A 20015-nucleotide genomic window follows, 5' to 3' on the forward strand; every position below is an offset into this window, starting at 1 on the left:
TGGCAAAGCAAAAGGAATGGTAAAGAGAGAGAGGAGGGAAAGTAGACTGACACCGAGAGAAACAGGAAGAAAGAGATAGTTGGAAAGTGAAAATAGTGATATTGAAGGCTGAAACCGAGTGAAAAAAAAATGGGCAGCACGCGGAGAAGGAACAACTCTGTCCAACTGTGAGAAGAGGTGAGTAGACAGCGAGAGTTCAACCTCTCTGGGAATGAAAAAGAGAGAGATAGAAGAGGGTGAAAGGGAAGAGAAAAAAATGTGTGATTCCTGACTTTTCCTGCTGAGTGAATATAAGGAGCAGTGGTAGTGACATGGATATGAGGTGTGTGCTCACTACTTGCATCCAAAGCGAGGGGATAAATTACAGGCTCAAGAGGGAACATACCTCCACCCAAACATAAACTAAAAGCAAAATTTTAGGGAATAGCTGAAATATGAAGGAATTGTGAACTTATTTTTTCACTGCACTAGCTGTTCTCCTGTGGCCATTATCCCTGTGTAGTCTCCAGGTGAAGGCTTAAGGGGCAGGGAATAATTGGACCCAGATACACAGATATAATTCTGTTCATTTTGCAATCACATTTGTTCTTACTTTCATAAAATAGTCAGACAATAAATTTTTACCTATACCCACTCAGATCCAATATATCTGCTTTAATAGGATTTTCTTGGTTCTTTCCCATGTGAATAAGACATTCATTTGCTCTGATTGTATCCCCCTAGCTTCCCTCAATCTTTATGAAATGACATTTTAGTTGTTTCTTCACCCCCTCCTCTCCTGAAACCACAGATTGATGCTGGGGTAACATTTCAAGGCTGACGGTTGCCTTTTGACAGCTCATCATAGGAGCCTTACAATCCAGGACAACAACTGTTAACAGGCAGGCTGATAGTGGCAGCAGAGTCCAACCTTGTGCTCACCAGATGTCCATACATCTATATATACTGTTACGACCCAGTGCTCCAGTCAAAGCCCCCAATCAAAATATACAATTCTGATTGTGGTGGGAGAAACGCACTGCTAATTCAATCCCGTCCCTCCACAGATTTAACGTATCATTTTAAACTTTCCAAATTAAAGAAAGACCCAGCCAAATTGTACCATCTATTAACCCCCGAATGAGGCTAACCAAACCAGGTGTCTTTAAATCAACAAATTAAATGTTTAATTAGAAAAACTAAATTCTTAAACATTATGAAGATATAAACAACATTTAAAATAGAAAAAATTAGAGTCCTTGCAAATTTACACACCTGCCTGAGGTGTAAAAGTCCAAGGTTACTTGAAGTCCTCACTGCCATCCGATGGGGAGAAAAGGATTCTTCAATCATGGAACAGTCTGTCGTCTAATTCCAGCAGTAAGTGATGCTTTCCTTCTCCAGTGATGAATTTCCACAATAAATGACTTGCAAAAACTTTTTAAAAGAATCAATTTGACTTTAGAATTTTTGAGGGATAAAAGATTGTCACAGTCTAACTTCCCTTCCTTCAGCTTAAATTATCAGAGATTATTAGATTAGATTAGAGATACAGCACTGAAACAGGCCCTTCGGCCCACCGAGTCTGTGCCGAACATCAACCACCCATTTATACTAATCCTACACTAATCCCATATTCCTACCAAACATCCCCACCTGTCTCTATATTTCCCTACCACCTACCTATACTAGTGACAATTTATAATGGCCAATTTACCTATCAACCTGCAAGTCTTTTGGCTTGTGGGAGGAAACCGGAGCACCCGGAGAAAACCCACGCAGACACAGGGAGAACTTGCAAACTCCACACAGGCAGTACCCGGAATCGAACCCGGGTCCCTGGAGCTGTGAGGCTGCGGTGCTAACCACTGCGCCACTGTGCTGCCCAATCTCTGTTTCGACTTGACTTTTTTAGAATTTTGAGAAATAATAATAAATAAACAGACTAAATTCTCTTCCTTGAAATGGTCTGTTTCTCCATTCAGGTGCTAACACACAGCTGTATGTCTGTGTCTCCTGTTAGAACAGACTGTTTTCCACTATAAGCCAGTTCAAAATTAGATGGTAACAAATGTATCTCTTGATATTCAGTCCAAGTGGCTGTATCCAAGGTAACGAGAATGTACCCTTTGAATTGCAGTCTCTGAATGGCTGTGTCCAAGGCATCGAGAATGCACTCTTTGACTCAGTCTGTAGAGCTTGCTGCCTTAAATCAGTATGGCTCTTTTCCAGCCTTAAAGGCACACCACATATTTCCCAGAAAAAAAAAGACAGGATCATGATAATACACACACACACACACACACACACGCGCATACACACATATACACACACATACGCGTGTGCAGACGCACACATGTACAGACAGACACACACACACACACACACACACGCCACCAAGAGTCACTAGATAATAATCGAGCAGTAACTCTCGTTGATTGTTACTCCTCTTGCTGCTCCTGCTGCGACACAGACAGATCAGCTATTTCAGCACATACCAGGGACTGAACTAGCTGCTTCCTTATCTGTATGGCTCATCAGTACCAGTTTTATTTAGTTAATTTCATAGTAAACAGATTATAAATAATTTGAGATGGTAGAGTACAAGTCTAAAATCTGGGTATAACCTACATCGACAGACAATTCCAGAATCACTGTTGTGATTTACAATGCGATTGAAACACCCCCGGAATAAGTTAGAGCCACATTACTCACTCCCTATGATCTGCATTTACATCTATGGCATTGCATGTATCTAGAGAGAATCTCTGTCTTCATCCCGTGTACTACATCCCTCACTTTGCAGCTGGAACTCAGCCAGCTGTCTGAGATACAATGCCCTGACAGTGGAGCCTCTGCTAAAGAATTTGGATCTGATTTAAGCGCACAGCTACATCCTAAACGGCAGCTGTAAACTAAGAACGAATATTTGTCAGAACAGTAAAACTCAATTGATAATGAGTTACTGAGCAATATAACATTTCAATGAATGAGTGTATGCTTAGAGTATGAAAATATGTTAATTAGTAACAAAAGCAAAATACTGCAGATGCTGGAAACTTTTGACAGTTCTGATGAAAGGTCACAACCTGAAATGTTAACTCTGTTTCTCTCTCCACAGATGCTGCCAGACCTGCTGAGTATTTCCAGCGGTTTCCGTTTTAATTGGTCACAATTTGTGTTTCTTTGTAAATCACCCCTCCTCTCCTAAAGCTACTGAATCATACTGGGTGACATTCCCATTTCTGGTAGCTGATCTTTGGACCCTCATCCACGTGCCCAATCTTCATTCGTGAGCCAAGAAAGAGAAAGTTGCTGGCTATTCCACTGTGGCAGCATCACTGATGATCCTGATAGCAGAATGACAGTGGAATAGAAGGGTTGATTTATAAGGACAGGTTGCTTTGGCTAGGGCTGTATTGCCCTGAGTGTAAAAGATGATGGGGTGATCAAATTGAGGAGTTTAAAATGATTAAAGAGTTTAAAGGGAAGATGAAGAAAAACTATCTCTTCTGGTAGTGGAAGTCTAGAACAAGAGGGCATAACTTTAAAATTAGAGCTAAGCCATTCAGGGGTGATGTCAGGAAGCATTTCTTCACACAAAAAGTAGTGAAGAGCTGGTACCTCGTCTCTCAAAAAGGCTGGTGAGGCTGTGGGGGGTGGGGGGGCAGGGTTCAATTAAAAATTTCAAAACTGAGGTTGATGGGCTTTTGTTGAGTAAGGGTATTTTGAGTTACAGAATCAAAGATGATAGTTGGAGTTAAGTTTCAGGTCAGCCATGATCTAATTGAATGGCAGAACAGGGTCAAGGACTGAGCGACCTCCTCCTGTTCTTATGATCTTGCCTTAGTCTAACATCCACAGCCACACTTTCCAACGTATCTTGCTGTAGATTGATGTGGAGCAGGAACTGATAAATCCTTTCCCTAGCCCAGAGGAGCCGAACTCAATTCTAGCATCCACCATTTATACATCCATACAAACGTACGAATAAGGAGCAGGAATAGGCCGCTTGGCCCCTCGAGCCTGCTCCACCATTCAATAAGATCATGGCTGATCTGATTGTAACCTCAACTCCACATTCCCGCCTACCCCCAATAACCTTTCACCCACTTGCTTATCAGGAATCTAACTACCTGTGCCTTAAAAATATTCAAAGACTCTGCTTCCACTGCCTTTTGAGGAAGAGAGTTCCAAAGACTCACAATCCTCTGAGAGAAAAAAAATTTCCTCATCTCCGTCTTAAACGGGTGACCCTTTATTTTTAAACAGTGACCCCCTAGTTCTAGATTCTCCCACAAGGGGAAACATCCTTTCCACATCCACCCTGTCAAGACCCCTCAATCAAGTCATCTCTTACTCTTTTAAACTCCAGCAGATACAAGCCTAGCCTGTCCAACCTTTCCTCATAAGACAACCTGCCCATTTCAGGTATTAGTCTAGTAAACCTTCTCTCTGCTTCACCGAGCTCCACCCGACTCCACCACCAGTTTTCTGTCACCTTTCTAAAGCTCAGTCATTCTTGTTATGCTTCTAATATTATATATGCAACACCATTTGTCATTTTCTGTCCGTTCATTAATGGTTCATTGAGACAGTGCAACTGGAAGAAACCTTCCTCAATTTGACCCTGGTCGTCATATAGACACCAAGAATTCCAAGAGTTATGTGATATAGAAAAGGGGGAAATTAAGTCACATTGTAAATGCTGGATCTTCACCCATTAGATAAGTTCAATCCCAGCAGTTCTCCCATCATTAATTTGGTTATAGTATTTACCTCACACAGGCTTTCCGGATGTCACTTTCTGTCACACGGGCCTTACCTTCTTATTCACAATTCTGTATTACTCATATCACAATATGATGTGATAACACGTCACAAGGAAATGATGCCATCAAGACAAAAAATGTAAAGACTTTCTGGCTCATTTCCCTCTGCAAGGAAAAAAAAATTGGATGTTAATCATCTCGTAGACTGACAAAAGATATCACTCTGCCAAGCACTTAATGGATCGTCCATAATTCTGAGCTATACAAACTATTGCTGAGTTAGCTGATCTCAGAGAGGGTGGCAGTAGAGGGACAATCATTTCCACTGTCACTGGAGTATGGATGGAAGAAATTCAGGCAGGGTTTCTGCAGCGATCCCTACTGGGAAGTACGGGAATGTGTATTTCTGTGGCAATGATGCCTTTACAGTCAAACAGCCTACCAACACTGATTATGCTCTCACCGCCATCCTGCCTCTGCCGAAGTTTAATCTGGGTTGGGAAGGCCTGTGAATGGCCTTCCCACCCCTCTGCCAATTGAAGCCCTCAACTGGGTAATTAACCCCCAATTAAGGGCCTCTTCCTGCCGCAGCCACAATTACCCGGAAATTGCGTGGGCTGCTTCCTGTCTGTTGGGTTGGGGGGGTGACGGTTGTGTGGTTGGTGGGTGGGGGGGGGTGGGGTTTCCCTTGTTCAAAGGCACTTAGTGCCTGAACGAGGTACCTGGCATCGGGAAGGTGGGGGCCTGCTGACACACCCCTCACCCCCCCTCCAGTGACCCCCACCCGATGAGACCCTCCTGACCTGACTAACCTGAGGCCTGGGTCCAGCAACGATCCTCGGCTTCTGTGTTGGCACTACAGCTGCCGGCCTCTGATTGGCCTGCAGCTCTCCCAGGGCGAGACTTCCGGTGACAGGCTAATAAAATTCTATGGAAGGCCTACCGCTGTCCACGTAAGTGCCTGATTGGCGCTAAATTCAGCAGGCCTACCGGAAAAGAGGCGACGCTGGGATCCCGGCGTCGATTTTCCCCAACATTGAGACTGCCACCATCAGCATAATATTCCCCCGAGATCTAAGCTCACACATGTGGACTGGCAATGTGGTCCAGATGCAACTCTGTAAGAACAGGTGAAAATCTAAAATATTAATATTTCGATCAAGCAAATTGCGTATATAAAAGATAGGACTTGCATTCATATAGCGCCTTTCATGACCCAAGGATATCCTAAAGCAGTTCATAGCCAATGAACTACTTTTGAAGTGTGGCCACTGTTGTAATGCAGGGAAGCTTTACAAGTAAGTGTTTACTTTTATTTACTGTATATAATAAGCATGCACCACAAGGTGGGATGACAATTTTGGGATTCAGGTAGCTTTATAAAACATTCCAATTTCACTCCCTTACTTTGTGACACCAGATTTTCTGCATGATAATGCCTAATGGTAGCCAGCTGCTAAATGCTATTTATCGGATACTTAAAATGAATTATTGTCACTTTGCAATGATTTGAAGACACTCCAAGTTAATATACACGCTCATTACTCAGTGACGTTACTTCCCTCAGAATAATAAATAAGAATTATACATGAGTTAGGATGAAGATATAAACACTTAGATAATGAAACATTTTTACATGATTCATAGCTAGTATTTATTACAAATTAATAGTGCATGTAACACTACCTTAGCACATATTTTACAACCTGGTTATAGGTCTGTGGTTAAAGCATTGCAAAAACATTACCGTACCAGTTATTTATTGGAGCTGTTTTATTACTTGCATGTATAAAGCTGCCTTTTTAAGTAGCAAACAGTCCTAAGCTGCTCCATAATGACCGCAGTGAACACCAAGCAGGATGTAGGGCAGAGGTTACAGAGAGTGACTGAAGGCACATCAGAGGGAAAGCTTTGAGGTGGAGTGCAGGGGCAAAGAGGTTTGGAAAGAGGAATTCCAGGGTGTGTGGGAGGAGACATTAAACCGAGGCCCCATCGGCTCTCTCAGGCGAATGGAAAAGATTCTATGGCCCTATTTCAAAGAAAAGCAGAGGGGTCCTGGTCAATATTTATCCCTCCACCATCAATACAACAGATTATTTGCTCATAATCTTTTCCTACATTTCAAAAGTACTTCATTGACTATAAAGCACTTTGAGATATCCAGTGGTCATGAAAGGCACTATATAAATGCAAGACTTTTTTTTTTTGCTGTTTGTGGGACCTTGCTGTGCACAGATTAGCAGTTACACTTCCTACATTACAATAATGACTACAATTCAAAAGTACTTCATTGGCTGTGAAGTGCTTTGGGGCCTCCTGAGATCATTAATGGTGCGATATAAATTTTTCCTTTCTTTTAAAGGCAGGGTCGTTCTGCCTTTTGGTAAAGTGCTCTGCAGGGTATTTTATAGTCACTGCTCCTGACTGAGGAAGACTGTCAATTAGTACACAATTATGACTGTTAGTTATGTTACAAAATTTGTGCTCTCTGGAGTGTGTCTCATACTTACTGTAGGACCCTCATGGCAGAGAGAGATTATGCAGACAGATTGGAGTGAATGTGAACCTCGGTCTATCTGTTGAAAGGACAGACAGGACTGCGCCATCTATTAAACGGTTTTAATCAAACCATGGGAGATTGATTCTCGAGGATGTCTTCGCTCATTACAAAATCCATATTTCCAGTTTCCGTATAGGAAGGAAGCAGAAAATAGACTTTAAGTGCTACCCATACATCTGCTTCTCAATAGAGTTTAATATTCTAAGGACTTGGTGAATGTTTTTTTAACTGGTGTGTTTGATGTAGAGTCTGAGTGCCTCTCTCTTTAATACGGAAATCAGGAAGTGAAATATTCATTGCTCCTACCACCACTTGGACTTTCATCTTGAGATCAGTGTGGGTTATGTGACAAAGAAGAATTCAAACGTATTTGGGTTTTGAAATGTATTTTTTAAAATCCTGTGATGTGCTACAAACCCAATTCCTTTTCATCAATGCTTTCGGTACCTCCAGACTTGATTATTCCAATTCTCTCCTGGCCTGGTTCCCATCTTCCACCCTTTGTAAGCTTCAGCTCGTACAAAGCACTGCTGCCCATATTCTAACTCATACCAAATCCTGTTCACCAATCATCCCTGTTCTTACTGAACTGCATTGGCTTCTCAGCCAGCAAGGGCTCAAATTTAAAATTCTCATTCTTGTGTTCAGATTTCTCCATGGCCTTGCACCCTCCCTATCCTTCTCTAGCCCTTCAACCCTCTAAGAACTCAGTTCCTTCAATTCTCACCTCTTCTGTATCTTCAATTTCCTTTGCTGCCTAGGCCATAGGCTCTGAAATTCCCTCCCTGATTCTCTGCTTCGCTATCTCTCTCTCCTTTAAGACGGTCTTTTAAACTGACCAAGCTTTTGACCATCTGTCCTAATATCTTCTTATGTAGCTTATGTCAATTTTTTCAGATAATGTTCCTATGAAGCTCCTTGAGATGCTTTACGATGTTAAAGGTGCTATACAAATGCAAGCTGTTGTTGTTTATGAACATTCATTAAACATGCATTAAATGCACATATTTGAGATGTAAGCAATTACCGTACATTTAGTTAATACAGAGCCACAACTTTGGCCTACAGTGTACACAATTCTACACAGTAGGATTAACTTAAACTTATATAGTGTCTTTTAATGTAGAAAAATTATGCAAGCGCTGCACAAAAGTGTGATCAGCCAAAAATGGACACTGAGCCAAAGATGGGAAGATTAGGTGGGATAACCAAAAGCTTGGTCAAAGAGCAAGGTTTTAAGGAGGATTGTGAGGTAAAGAGGCAGAAGTGCTTCGTGAGGTAATTCCAGAACTTGTGGCTTCGGCAGCTGAAGCCATACCTGCGAATAGTGAGGTGCAGGAAGTTAAAGTCAGAGGTACAGAGTGTTCTGGGGAGTTGAAGAGCTGGAGGAGCTCACAGAGAAAGGGAAGAGATGGCTATGAAATGATTTAAACAGGAGAATTAGAAATTTAAATTGGAGACATTGAGTGACCGTCATCCAAAGTCAGAAAGGACTGGGGTGTTGTGTTAATGGGACTTGGTGCAGAACAGAATTCGCCCAGCAGACTTTCAAATAAGTTAAATTCTATGCAGGGTGGAAGATGGGAGGCAGGCCAGGAGAGTATTGGCATTGTCAAATCTGGAGGATATTAAGGCATGGATAAGGATTACAGCATCAGGTATGCAAAGGCCAGGGTCAAGGTGGACGAAGTTACAGAGGTATAAGTAGGCAATCTTGGTGATGGAGAGGATATGGAATACAAAGTGGAGCCCAGTTTGCAAACAGCAAACTCAATCTGAGACAGCCCTGTGGAGGCTGATGGAGACAATGGCAAGGTTACAGAGTTTATAGTGGGGCCCAAAGATAATAGTTTCTGTCTTCCAAATACTGGGGGAGATGGTGGTGTAGTAGTAAAGTCACTGAGCTAGTAATCCAGGGGACATGGGTTCACATGACAGCTGGTGGAATTAATAAATACAATTAATTAATAAATAAATCTGGAATTGGAAGCTAGTTTCAGTAATGGTGCCAAGTTATCATTGATTGTCATAAAAGCCCATCTTGTTCACTAATGTTCTTTAGGAAAGGAAATCTGCCATGCTTACCTGGTCTGGCCTACATGTGACTGCAGATCCAAAGCAATGTTTTTGGAATTTAACTGCCCTCTGAAATGGCCTAGCAAGCACCTCAATTGCCAAGGGCAATTAAGGATAGGCAACAAATGCTGGCCTTGCCAGAGATGCCCATATTGCATGAAAAAATAGAAAAAAAATTAACTGGAGGAAATTAGGATCTATCCAAAATTTGATATTGTACAGGCATCTTGAAAATCACAGGTCTTGGAGGGGCTCCAGAGAAGTGGTGAAGAAATAGAGCTGAGGGTCATCAGTCTACATGTGCAAGCTGGCTGCATGTTTTCAGACATGGCCAACGGGCAGACTTTAAATGAGGAAGAGGAGAGGGCCAAGGGCTGATCCTTGGGAGACTCCACAGTTAATAAAGAGGGGTTAAGAAGAGAAGCAATTGGAGATACTCTGACTACAATGGGTAGGTAAGAGTGGAACCAAGCAAAGGAGATGTATCCCAGGCTGTTACGTGAGGCAAGGGAGGATATAGCAGGGGCTCTCACATAAATTTTCAAATCCTCTCTGGCCACAGGACAGCTGTCAGAGGACTGGAGGACAGCGAATGTGGTCCCATTATTCAAGAAGGATAGCAGGGATAAACCAGGTAAGTACAGGCCAATGAGTCGAACATCAGTGGTTGGGAAATTATAGGAAAAAATTCTGTGGGACATGATTAATCTCCACTTATCAGACATCAGATATTATGTTATTCTATTTTATGTACCTTATAGGTTGTCTCCTCTCAATTCCATCCTTTCAAAGTTGAAAAACTCAAACTTTTCCAGTCCTTCAAAAGAGACCCTTCCTCTGGGGTCCTGGCCAACATCCATTCTCTAACCAACACCACCAAACAGATTAATTGAAATAGAAACAGAAAAGTGTTGGAAAAACTCAGCAGGTCTGGCAGCATCTGTGGAGAGAGAAGCAGAGTTAACGTTTCAGGTCAGTAACCCTTCTTCAGAACTGGCAGATATAAGAAATGTAAAAGATTTTAAGCAAGTAAAGTGGGGGTGGGGCAACAGATAACAAAAGAAAAGGTATTGATAGGACAACGTCACAGAATAGCTGACCAGAAGATCATGGAGCAAAGGTAAACAATATGTTAATGGTGTGCTGAAAGACAAAGCATTAGTACAGATAGAGTGCTAATGGACTGAAAACTGAACAGCCACAAGCACAAACCTGAAAAAAAACCAGTGGAAACAAACTGAACAAACTAAAATTAAATAAACACAAAAAAAAAGAAAAAAGAAAAAATAACTAAAGATAAAAGTAAAATGGGGGGCCCGTCATGCTCTGAAATTATTGAACTCAATGTTCAGTTCGGCAGGCTGTAGTGTGCCTGTTCAGTAAATGAGATGCTGTTCCTCGAGCTTGCGTTGATGTTCACTGGAACACTGCAGCAATCCCAGGACAGAAATGTGAGCATGAGAGCAGGGGGGTGTGTTGAAATGGCCAGCAACTGGAAGCTCGGGGTCATGCTTTCGGACTGAGCGGAGGTGTTCCACAAAGCGGTCACCCAGTCTGCGTTGATCTCCCCAATGTAGGGGAGACCATGTTGTGAGCAGCAAATACAGTATACTACATTGAAAGAAGTACAAGTAAATCGCTGCTTCACCTGAAAGGAGTGTTTGGGGCCAATTATTAATTGGTCGTTAATCTCATTTAACTATTAATAAGATCTTTCTGTGTGCAAATTGACTGCTGTATCGTCCTATAAAACAGCATTGACTGCACTTGACAGATAATCTATTTGCTGAAAAATATCTTGGCATGCTCGGAGCAAATGAAAGGCACTATAAAAGTGCAAGTTCTTTCTGAAAATGTTGACTCCTTACTGGCACCTCAAAATACTTTGTTTCCTCTCCTCATTAACATGTCCAAATTCAGTGAATGAACCCTCCAGACATGAGATTCTGAACTTTGGCTGCCACCCACCAAGAATCCATTGTTTTATCCATGGAACTAGCAAGTCAAACCTCTGTCAATGGAGAATGTTTACTTGATTTCTGAACTATTGTATTATATAAAAGTGGGATTAAGAAACCTGGGTCAGATTGTAGGAGATTACTCCAGTTATTTAATCAACGGGTAAATTTGATGGACCAAGTAGGATTTTCTGGCTCCATCATTTTGCAGTCATTGAATTTTTGAGACTTTGTTGCATCTGCAAAACAGCTCCTATTATATTTTTACTGCATATATCCTGGCACCTTGATACCCTCACCATTAAATTACAGAGATATCCTAAGAGATAAATTGGTTGGATGCAACTTCAGAAGGATTGAGCAGGTTTGCCCTCTTTTCTCTGGAAAAGGGAAGACTGAGAGAAGACCTGTTAAGATTATGAAGGAATTTAATAGGGTTGATTAGAAAAACTGCTTATATCTATAGGTGAGCACAAAATAAGGGAGCGTAAATATAGGATAGCCACTAACAGATCAAATAAAGAATTTAAGAGAAATTTCTTTTCATAGAGAGTGGTGAGAGAATCATTGCTTCATGACGTGTTTGAAGTCTTGATGCATACACGAAGGGAATAGAGGGATATGGAGACTGGATGGAAAAGATAGTTGGAGCGGGAGGAAGTTTGTATAGAGTATAAATGTCGGCATCGACCAGTTGGACCAAATGGCCTGCTTCTGTGTTGTAAATTCAATGAAATATCATTTTACTTGTTTAAACTTGAAGCAATGCCAGTGCTGTGACAATTACTAAACCATGATTTTCCCTCTCCATCATTCACAGATGCTGATGGTCTGCTGAGTATTTACAGCATTTTCTGTTTATATTTCAGATTTCCAACAACCACAGCATTTGATGTTGTTTATATTCTACCGTCTTTGTTTCCTCTTTGATCTCTCTGTTTTAATATTTAGCTCCAGCTGTTTTTTCCCAGGGTCCTCTCCTTCATCTCATTTTTGCCTAATTTCATGCTTCATACAAATGGATCCTTTTTACTATGATCGTTCTACTCCTGTAAGGAACCTGTTTCCCAGTATTGCTCCTTATTCCTGGTCTTTTTTCAGGGAATCGCTTCTGCCCTGCATTCAGTTCACTTCTGTGCTCCCGATCTTGGGTTCTTTCTCCCAAAAACAAATCTGCGAGATTCCAGGGAGTTGGCCTGTTGAACCCAGGAATCCCATGCTGCCCACTGGATCAGCCCTATTGATTGACAGCTGTCAAATGAGATCAAAGTCATATAAAGTCTCAGGTAATGATCCCATCATATGCTGGGACCTGCATTCCAAACTTACCTAAATATATACAAACAAAATACTTTAGTGAGGTGTTGGGGGTGGGGGTGAGGGGTGCAGTCACAGTGATTTAGAGTTTGGCCAAAGCACTATGAAGGAGCATGGGAAAAGATTGCATGCCATGTGACATTGAATACTTTTATACAATTTATTTTAAGGTTTGGAAGCAAAGTATTATTGAATGCTTTGGGTATAATGATGAAATATCACTCATCATAACTATTTCAAAGTTCTCAAGATATAATGACCTGACCCTGACACTTGAATCTGTTGTGGGACAACCATAAGAGCGCACCACCTTAAGAGCTGAAGTGAAGGTCTCCAGAAGTGATGTTGTGTCACTCATGACCAGGCAGTTGTGGCCGGAGCCCAGCAGGGTGTGAGGGGTTCGAATCTAACTCCTGCAGTAACTATTTATATATACATTCCAGTTCAGTTATAATAGAGCCCACGTTTTATTGACACCATAGGGACAAGTAATATTTCAGAATCTAAGTATAGGAATTCATCAACCGCAAGTCATACATTTTCATAACGACCAAACATTTAGATTCAATATCCTTGAACACTACACAATTGAGGGGTTTTGATAGAGTAGATAGGGAAAAAACTAGAAGACACAGATTTATGACAATTGGGAAAAGAACCAAGGGGGAAAGGAGGAGAAATTATTTTATGCAGTGAATTCTAATGATCTAGAATGCGCTGCCAGAAAGGGTGGTGACGGCAGAATCAATAGTAAGTTTCAAAAGGGAATTGGATAAATACTTGAAAAGGAGAAAGTTACAAGGCTATGGAGAATGAGCAGGGGAGTGAACTGTCTGTTTTGTAGCCAGCTTGCCTATCAACTCCATCCATTGTCTTTCTCACAATGATAGCGATGCACGTTTTTGGAGTCAACTACTTTGAATTATGAGAATTTAGAAGAAATCTTTTTGAGGTTATATGAAAGGAAGTATGTAGTTTAAAAGCTTGGGAAAGGGAGCACTGGATGGGTAAACTTGAGTTACTTTGAATATGCTAAAACACTGGAAGACTAAAGAATTTTTGTCAGATATCACGTTACATATGTATATTTATATATATATATGTATTGCAGAAGTGATTTTTCCAGAGTATCGCATGAACTTCATCACAAAGCCACAGCAAAAATGTCAGATGCATGTACAAACAAGCCATCCTTCAGACTATCTCCTTAATAACCACAATCAATGAACGAAGAGAAAAAGAAATACACATTCAACCACAATCTGGAGCATTTCAGATAAGTGACCCTCTCTCAAATATATTGTTGTGTCTTTAACGAGAAGTGACACATGTCTGTAGCTGCCTCAAGGCTGTTTTGCATCCTACATGTCTCCCTGAAATGATGTATGACAGGCAGGATAGACTCCCTGATAACAACCAGCAAGCCACAGGAGAACATGAAAATCCTTTCCAGATTGCCAGCAGCTCTTTTATGCTTTGGTAATCTATATTTTATTGCAGATTCATTTCAACAGAATTTTAACACTTAGTGCTAATGATATCCTTAGTCTAAGATTTAGTATGAGTCTCCAAACATTCAGGATGAGTCATCTTGGTACTCTGAAGTGATTATATCAATTTTAAACTTTTTTTTATAAATACGTTACCCTTGACTCTCAAAGCCAGATCTGCAGTAAGGTTGTGCATCTGAGATAACAGAGCGAACTGGCTGCTTTTGATTTTTCACTAGACTGCATCTAAGAATATATTTTTCCTTGTGAGAGCCATGAATACACTGTGGGAAGATATTCATTATCAAAGAATCTTGCAGCACAGGAAGAGGCTATTTGGCCTTTCATGCCTCTACCGTCTCTATGAAAGAGAGAATCAAATTATTCCCACTCTCTTGCTCTTTCCCCACAACCTTGTAAAATTTTCCTTTTCAAGCATTTATCCAATTCCTTTTTGAAAGTCACGATTGATTCTGCTTCCACAGCCCTTTCAGGCAGTGCATTCTAGACCATATCAACTCGCTGTGTAAAATTATTTCTCCTCATCTTCCCCTTGGTTCTTTTGCCAATGATCTTAAATCTGTGTCTCCTGGTTTCTGAACCTCCTGCCAATGGAAAGGTTCTCTCAATCTACTCGATCAAAATCTTTCCATTTTATAGTGTTCAAGGATGTAAAGGTAGTTATTTAGCTAGGCAGATGATGGGAAGTGATGTTCCACAAGGATCAGTACTGGGACCACAGTTGTTCACTATTTACATAAAGTATTTGGACTTGGAAATCAGAAGTACAATTTAAACATTTGCAGATGACACCATGGTGAAGGTGGGGGCAGGTAGCTGTGTAGTTTAACACAGAGGAGGACTGTGACAAAATACAGGAAGATATTGATAGACTTGAAGAATAGGTGTGTAATTAGCAGATTAACTTCAATATAGATAAATGCAAGGTAATACGTTTTGGTAGGAAGAATATGGAGGCCGCCTACTCTTTGTAAAATAAATGTCCAAATGGAACAGAGGAACAAAGGGAATTGGAGGTACAGGCACCCAAAATGCTAAAGGTAGTGACACAGGTTAATAAGGCCATAAGATAAACAAACAATGTACTGGGGTTCATTTCTAGAAGGATAGAATTGAAAAGCAGGGAAGTTATGTTAAATTTGTATAGAACCTTGATTAGCCCACACTTGGAGTACTGTGCAAGTTTTGGTCTCCACAGTGCTGTATCAGTGCTGTATCTCTAAACTAAACTAAACATATACAGAAAGGATGTAGAGGCACTGGAAAAGGTGCAAAACATTTATGTTGAAATAAGAACTTAGTGGTTATTCATATCAGGATAAATGAAACTGGTTGGGGTTCTTTTCTCTAGAAATGACAGGCTGGATATGACCAGCCCTCGGCGTCATGGACCACGGCGGGGAGGCCTGTAAAATGCTAGCGGGAGCGGCCCGCCATGACCCATGATGCCGAGAAGGCCCCACCGAACATTAGCGGCGGTGGGGAGGTCTTGGTGCCTTCCCCTCCCCAACCGCCAAGCAGCAGGGTTTTCATTAAAATATATAAATGAGGGTAACAAAAATGCGAATTAATTTACCTGCTCCCGGCGGCCATCCCACGCCGATTTTATGGCCGCTGGCCGCGACCCGCACGCCTTCAGAACTCCAAGTGGAGTTGAGAAACTGGTCAGGAGGGGGGAGGAGTCAAATTATCAGAGCGCGGGGAGCGGAAAAAACCTTTCTCATTGGCTGTGGGGATGGTGGGAAGGGGTTTAGGGTCAAAGGGAATAAAGTGCGGGAGGAAAGGTCGTTACTGATAACTAATTTTTTGCGGGGGATAGGCCAACAAATTAACTATATGTGCATTGGGGGGGTGGGGGGGGAGAGGGGATTGCAGGTGTGGACAAATCTTTATTTAATTTGTTCTGGTACCGGCACCTTTAAAAATTTAAATTTCTCCTGAAGGGCTTGAAGCCCTTTAAAAATAGTGCCGGCGCCAGTCCGGTGGCGCCTAATGCTGTTGCCGGGGATGCAGCAGCCTCCTCCTCTATGTCATCGGGGGTGGCCGCTCTGCCCCCTCCATTCAAATGAGTCCCCACATGTAATATCGCAGGGGCTTCCGTGTCCGAAGGCCGCCAACTTCACAGCGCGCTGCCTTGGAGCGCAGCGCGCTGATAAAATTCAGCCCAACAAATCTGAGTGGTGACCTGATAGAGGTCTTCAAAATTATGAAAGGTTTGATAGGGTAGATGTGGAGAAAATGTTTCCACTTGCAGAGCCATAAATATAAGATAATCACAAATAGATTCAATAGGCAATTCAGCAGAAATTTTAAACAGAGTAGTTAGAATGTGGAACTCGCTACCACATTTAGTCATTGAGGTGAATAGCATAGATGTATTTAAGGGGAATCTAAATAAGCATGAGGGAGAAAGGAATAGAAGGATGTGATTGGATGAGGAGGGATGGGGTCAGGTTGGAGTGGGTCATAAAGACCGACATGGCTAAATGGCCTGTTTCGGTGCTGGAAATTCTTTGCAATACCATGTAATACAAAATTGCAATGGACCAAAACTCATCCCATTTATTTTCACAATATAGATTAGAAATCTTACCCCAGCAATTTCTCTCATACAGAATTGCAAACCCCTTCCCATTCACCAATTGTATCTTTCTATCTCTCTCTTTCTCTTTTTCTCTTTATTTATCCAGTTATTTTTAGTTTAGTTTAAAGATACAGCACTGAAACAGGCCCTTCGGCCCACCGAGTCTGTGCCGACCATCAACCACCCATTTATACTAATCCTACCCTAATTCCATATTCCTACCACATCCCCACCTGTCCCTATATTTCCCTACCACCTACCTATACTAGGGGCAATTTATAATGGTCAATTAACCTATCACCCTGCAAGTCTTTGGCATGTGGAGGAAACCAGAGCACCCGGAGGAAACCCACGCAGACACAGGGAGAACTTGCAAACTCCACACAGGCAGTACCCAGAATTGAACCCGGGTCGCTGGAGCTGTGAGGCTGCGGTGCTAACCACTGCGCCACTGTGCCGCTAGGTAGTTATCTAACTACCTACCTATCTATCTAGTTATCTAGTAAATTTATTGGCCCTATGTCTCACTAAAGACCTGCATTCAATGGGAGTACAGGTTGGACAATTGGATTTACCATTTCTGATCTGCATTCAATAAGCATAATTTGTGTGATAGTGTAAATCGGGTGATAGCGAATCAGCTGCTCATTTTACATCTCTCCCCATTTTTATTTACATACAAGACAATGTCGGAAAACTGTAAGTGGACTACAATAGGAGAAGTAAATTATGCTCACCATGGGCTGAATTTTACTAGCCCCTTGACGCCACGGGTCGCAGCAGGGGGGGGCCGGTAAAATTCTACGGGGAGAGGCCTGCCTTGACCCATGATGTCGAGAAGACCCCGCCGCATATTACCGGTGGCGGGGGGACCTCGGTGCGGCACCCCGCCCCCCCCCCCCAGCCGCCTGGCGGTGGGCCCATCATCTTAATATTCTAATTAACAATAAAGATATGTAAATGAACTTACCTGCAGGGCGGTGGCCGTTCCACACCGATTTTATGGCCGCCGTTCGTACTACGCGCGCCTTCGGAACTCCGTACAGAGTTCCAAGGCGAGAATGTGGTGGGGAAGGGGGAGGAATAAAATTTTCAGGGCGGGAGGGGTAGGGGAGCGGGTAAAACACTGATTATTGGCCATGGAGATGGTGGGAAGGGATTGAAGGGCAAACGTTATAAGGTTGGGGGAAAGATCGGATAAGGAAAAAGGCAAGTGTTGGTAATATTGGGCACTGAAATGACCACTGGGGGCATGGGAAAAAGCCTCGTTATCTTTATTATTTGTTAATAAAAAATAACGGATACTGTACTTTTAAAAATTAAAATTACTGCTAAGGGCTTGAAGCCCTTATAAATGGTGCCAGCGCCTGCGCGGTGGTGCTGGACGCTGATGCCGGGGACGCAGCGGCTGTCCCCTCTACATCATCGGGGGCGGCCACTCCACCCCCTATTTAAATCAGCTCCCCCCCTCGCATAATATCGCGCGGGCTGTGCGGTGGAACTTCCATGTCAGAAGGCCGCCGAGTTCAAATCCGCGAATACAATCCAGCCCCATGTATATGAGTATATGAGGTGCCAGTATGGACATCTCACTCATTAGACTACAGGTACTGAAGGATCAGATACTAGGCCTATGCCGCAGCTACCCGACCATACACTACTGCCTTCAAGGCTTCTGCAGTATTCTAGCCCTTACCATTTTGATTGCATTAATCCTCTGCTCTCACCCACTGCAGCTCTGTGTAGAGATCCATTTAGTGAAAGGGGCTTATCAAAAGAAAGTTCACTTTCCTCACCTGTTCACTATGATAACTCTTTGGATTTTACGATGCAGTCATCCTCTCCTCTTTCCCGCCTGCATCGGTTAAGGCCCTCCCTTCAGGCTGAAGCAGTGCAATCCACATTTAGCACTAACCGGGAAATGCTGGTTGACCTACCTCTGGACGTTTTAGCACTGACATCCCTCCTTTTTTAATTCGTTCATAGGATGTGAGCATCAGTGGCAAGGCCAACATTTATTATCAGGATGGGCATCCTTAATTGCCCTTGAGAAGGTAATGGTGAGTTGCTTTTCTTGAACCACTGCAGTCCATGTTGTGTAGGTACCCACAGTGTTGTTGGAGAGGGAGTTCCAGGATTTTGACCCAGCAACTGTGAAGGAATAGATATATAGTTTCAAGTCAGGATGGTGTGTGACTTGGAGGGGAACTTGCAGATTGTGGTGTTCTCATACATCTGTTGTCCTTGTCCTTTTAGGTGGTAGAGGTCGCAAGTTTGGAAGGTACTATCAAAGGAGGTTATGGTGTGTTGCTGCAGTGCTTCTAGTAGGTGGTAATACTGCTGCCACTGTGCGTTGATGTTGAATGGAGTGACTGTTTAAGGTGGTGGATGGGGTGCTGGTCAAGCAGGCTACTTTGTCCTGGATGATGTTTAATTTCTTGAATGTCATTGGAGCTGCACTCATCCAGGAAAGTGGAGAATATTCCATCACACTTCTGACTTGTGCCTTGTAGATGGTGGACAGGCTTTGGGGAGTCAGGAGGTGAGTTACCCGCCACAGAATTCCCAGCCTCTGACCTGCTTTTGTAGCCACAGTATTTATATGGCTGGTCCTGTTAAATTTCTGGCCAATGGTAACCCCCAGAATGTTGATAGTGGGGGATTCAGCGATGGTAGTGCATTGAATGTCAAGAGGAGATGGTTAGATTCTCTTCTGTCTCTCCAATCACCCTATTTCTGCACTCCCACCATTGGATGAGGGAAAGAATTTATAGGGCTATGGGGAAAGAACAGGAGAATGGGACTAACTGGATAGCTCTACCAAAGTGCCAGCACAGGTACAATGGGCCAAATGGCAATATTCAGTGTTGTATCATTCAATGATTGGTTTCCCAATGCATCTCTCCTGGTGCTGCACTGCCTTCCCATGCCAGTTGCAATGTGAATGGACTCTCCATTACCTGACAATGGCTCTTCACTTGTTGTCATACAGCCTATTTGTCCCCAATGTTCAGAAACGAAGTAACAAAAGCATTCCAAGATAATTAAAAAAGAACACTTTTTTTAAGGCCCTGTGATTTTTTTTATTTGAGTTGCTTTCAGCAGTGTCCAGGAGATTGATCTTTAACTCCTGGACACTCCAAGGCTATGCCAAGGAGTTGGTAACCCTAAGCAGGTGGAAAGAGAGACTCAACACCTTTGCATATTCGCAGAACCTCCCGTGAGGAACCTTCAATGCTTAGGTGACAATGTCCTGAA

Source organism: Heterodontus francisci, chromosome 17 (assembly GCF_036365525.1).
Source record: "Heterodontus francisci isolate sHetFra1 chromosome 17, sHetFra1.hap1, whole genome shotgun sequence".
NCBI lineage: Eukaryota > Metazoa > Chordata > Chondrichthyes > Heterodontiformes > Heterodontidae > Heterodontus > Heterodontus francisci.